The sequence below is a fragment of the Gorilla gorilla genome, chromosome 22 (genome assembly GCF_029281585.2).
Source record: "Gorilla gorilla gorilla isolate KB3781 chromosome 22, NHGRI_mGorGor1-v2.1_pri, whole genome shotgun sequence".
NCBI classification, from domain to species: domain Eukaryota; kingdom Metazoa; phylum Chordata; class Mammalia; order Primates; family Hominidae; genus Gorilla; species Gorilla gorilla.
In genome coordinates, this window is record NC_073246.2 from 18094184 (window position 1) to 18098607 (window position 4424).

The 4424-nt window shown below is 38.9% G+C and overlaps 1 pseudogene; it reads right to left on the bottom strand.

The window, feature by feature from the left end:
- Positions 1 to 293: 293 nt before the first annotated feature.
- LOC101146071 (voltage-dependent anion-selective channel protein 2-like) lies at positions 294 to 2019 on the bottom strand (annotated as a pseudogene).
- Positions 2020 to 4424: the final 2405 nt, after the last annotated feature.

The following is a 4424-nucleotide window of genomic DNA, read 5'->3' on the forward strand; positions in this document are numbered from 1 at the left end:
TGTCTGGCTAATTTTTGTAATTTTTAGTAGAGACAGACAATTTTCGCTATGTTGGCCAGGCTGGTCTCAAACTCCTGGCCACACATGATCTGCCTGCTTTGGCCTCCCACAGTGCTGAGATTGCAGGCCTGAGTCACCACCCCAGGCCTACATATCTTTAAATAATGTATATGTGACTGCACGACTGCAGCATTGGTATCCAGATAGATAATCAATTCATCTATAAACCAGCTATGAAGTAACTGTCTAAATATTTAAAATACAGTTCTTGTTTAGCTCATTCTTAGTTTTGATCACCTTTTTTTGTTGGGTGATGGGGAGCCCTGCTGGTCACTTTGAAAATATACTACGGTCAAATCTTCTGATATCCTGAAGGTTTCTTTCAGCTGGACTAAGCTCCCAACTCCAGGCAAGCCCAAGTTTGTGGCCTCCCGCATTAGTGCTCTTTCTATCTACCAGAGTCGACAGTATTTGTTCGGCTCAGTATCTGAGTGTAGCTCACTCCAGTTAACTAGAGTTGTTGACTTTTGCAGAAATAGAAGCAGTGGGATCCAACCGATATTTAGCTGCAATGCGAAAATGAGTGCAGTTGGTACCTGATGTCCAAGTACAATGCACTGAAGTGTCAAGATTTTCACATACTTTCTGATAAATTGATTCTCCATATTCTGTCCCATCATTGACATTAATGTGTAGTTGAAAGTCTCCAGTCCTGTATAGCCCAGGGAGAAGTTATTCCTTGTCAGCTTTGATTTGACACTGTCAAAGGTCATCTGGTACCCAGCAAGCCAGCCTCATCACCAAAGACAGCCAAACCATGGATTTCAAGTCCTGAAAAATAAAAGTCAACATCACAACCAAAGTGTATACATTCTCCTTGTAACAGGACTTGATCTTATCACTTTTCTCTCCTGTGTTTGGTGAGAAGGTAGTATCTAATGTCAGTTTCAAACCTTGAAAAACCTTGTCTTTAACTGTGATTTCTGTTCCCAGAGTGTTCTGTTCCCAGAGTGTTCTACTTTTCTGTGAAAGTCAGATCATAATCACACCATTTATATTTGGTCTCCAACATCCCAGTAATTTTACCAGTGTCTGTATGAGATGAACTAGATGTTGAGAATTCCATGCCACTGCATGACTTTTTTTTTTTCCACATCCGGTTTCACCAACCCTGAACCAAATCCTTTGTGGAAAGTATCTCTGACAGCTATGCCAAGGTCAGCATACGATGGAGGAATACATTGGCCACACTGAGGCCTGTTTGTAGGTCACCATGGTGAAGACTTGGGAAGAGATAATCTGGTGGTCTCCAGATGGGGGGTGCTCCCACTGCTGTGCTCACAGCTGAGGCCACTGGGTTTGCCTGCTGTTGGGTCACAGCTGCCTCGGCTGGAGGACAAAGTGGAGGCACCGTTCCACTTGCAGCCTGAATGTTTTCCAAATGTAAAAATATTTTTGAGCTGTATTAGTCAGTGTTCTGCTTAGAAACAGAATCAGTAAGATAGATAGCAGTAAGATAGGTAGGTAGGTAGATAGATAGATAGACAGATAGATAGATACAGATAGATAGATAGATAGATAGATAGATAGATAGATAGATAGATAGATAGATAGAAGACAAAATGAGCCAGCCGTGGTGGTTCACACCTGTAATCCCAGCACTTTGGGAGGCCCAGGTGGAAGGGTCATGAGGTCAGGAGTTAGAGACCAGCCTGACCAACATGGTGAAACTTCATCTCTACTAAAAATACAAAAATTAGGTGGGTGTGGTGGCGGGCACCTGTAATCCCAGCTACTCAGGAGGCTGAGGCAGAAGAATCGCTTGAACCTGGGAGGTGGAGGTTGCAGTGAGCCGAGATCATGCCATTGCATTCCAGCTGGGGTGACAGAGTGAGACTCCGTCTCAAAAAAAAAAAAAAAAAAAAAATGAAACGTATTATGGAAATTGACTCACACAGTTATGGAGGTCAAGAAGTCCCACGATCTTTCATCTGCAACCCGGACAACTAGGAAAGTCATTGTTTTAATTCAGCTTGAGTTGGAGGGACTGATTATGTAAATCTTAGTCCAAGGCCAAATGGCTGAGAACCAGGGGCCTCCTTGGTATAAGTTCCATGCCCAAAGGCCTGAGAATCAGAAGCTCCGATACCCTAGGGCAGCATAACCTAGATGTTCCACCTTAAGGAAAGAGAGCTAAATTCTTCCCTTCCTCTGCTTATTTTGTTCTATCTGGGCCCACAAGGTATTGGATGGTGCACATCCATATTGGTAGGGGCGGATATTCTCTACTTAGTCTACTGATTCAAACGAGAAGCTCTTCAAGAAACACCCTCACAGACACACCAGAAATAATATTTTACCAGCTATCTGGGTATCCTTTAACCCAGTCAAGTTGACTTATAAAATTAACCATCACATTAGCCTTATTTCTAGTCGTAAATTCTTGGTAAATATTTGTTGAATGAACAAATGTCATAGTCTTTTCCAACAATAATAGCTATGTTTCTACTAATAATTGTTACCGAGTGTTTAGTAAGTACCAAACTCTAGACTACGTTTTTATGATTGAACCTCATTTAGTTCTCACAACTAATTGTGATGGAAAAAATGATAAGGAAACTGAGGCTTAGAAACATGAAGTAACTTGCCTGAAGTTAAACAACTGATCAGAAGATTGACCCAGAGAGCTTGTCTCCAGAATCCAGTCTGAATCACAATCTACTGTGCCTTTATTTTAGCCACTTATGAACAAATAAATTTAGTAACCCTCTTGGCTAAAATATCTGGCACACATGGTTTGGTTGTATAGGATTGAAAATTTTTTTTGTACAGATATCACTTTTCATTAGAATTGTTGTAGTGATTAGCATGCTTATGTTTTCCCAAATGTGCCATCTCTCACCTCAAATTCTAAAGTCAATGAGTTGTCTTTAACAGAAAGAACTGGTTTATATCTTTTAGGCTCAATTCTTGGAGTGATCAATCCTGCTAATGCTCATCTTCTTTCCAGTTAGTAAGGTCTGGGTCCTTGCACTTTTTTGGATTCTCTTTTTAAATGTAATAGAAAAGAAGTAGCTTTGGGCTTCATCCACTATGTTCCTGAATTGTGATGCAGTTGTCTGTAGTAAGGATATCAATAACTGTGGAAGTGGCGTTTCCCTCTAACCTCCTGGGAACAAAATTTTTCACTGTGTGGGTTTGTCTGTGATGGAGAGAGCTGCAACAAAAACTGTGGTTGCCACCATTTTTACATAGGATGGAGGGATAGATACTTTTCATTGTGATTCAAAATAAGTAATTTCTGGCAGAAATAAAAAGGATTCTCTTGCTGTACTTATTCCATAGCTAGTGATTAATATTAATATTACACCTCCATAATCAGAGGCCTTTACTGTGCATGACATTGGCAATGATACATCCTAAAAAAATTTGGGAAGTATGATGATGCTTGAGATATGCCATGTTTTCCTTTTTTACTTTCTAATTTTCTGCTTTCCTCTCTCCTTTTCTTTGTGGGCTGTGTGTGTGTGTGTGTGTTTGTGTGTGTTTGTGTGTGTGTGTGTGTACACTTTGGTGTGTCTCTTAACAAAGTCTTTTCATCTCAAGCTCCCTGATATATCTGGAATTTGTCCACCCCTCTCTGCCTCTGTTTTCTCTCCTAGCTTCTATCATTCCCAGCGTGAACTGTAACCTTCTAATTGGTGTCTTCACTTGTGTTCTGTTTCCCTATTGTTGATTCACTGCATATCATTTAAAAGATGTTTTACAAATGAAAATCTGAGCATTCCTGTTGCTTAAAAATATTTGGTGGCTACCTCAAATCCTTAATATTTCTAATCTTCATGATTATGTTCCTGAAAATACTCTCTAGCCACATTCATTTACTAGATCATTAGATTTTGTGTGTTTTTGGCTGTCATCATAGTAAGATATTTGTCATCAGTACATATACACACACATACACACACGTGCCTAAAACAAAAGTTTCACAAAAATACCTACCTTTTCTACACACACATATCCATGTACCTATGTGACATAGATGTATAATATATGTGTGAATATTTAGTATATATTACTCCCCATTACATGGGACCAGGAAATATGTTTGTCCTATTTGGGTACTTATGGCCAACATTTAGAATTTTGCCCAGTACAGAATAGGTACTCAGGATATATTTGTTTTTAAGAACCCATAAGCTAAAATAATCTTTACAAAAGAATGCTATGTTAAGAAGCCATAAGCTAAAATAATCTTTATAAAAGAATGCTATATAAGTGCTTCACTCTCAGGAGTTTCCAATAAAATAGTTTTTCGTAGGAAAAGCAAAGCTAAGAAAATATTTTATATTTCTATTTATTGATGTGATTTTATGTGTTAACCAAAAGTCACACTTATAATAATTTTCCTTTGAAATCAATAA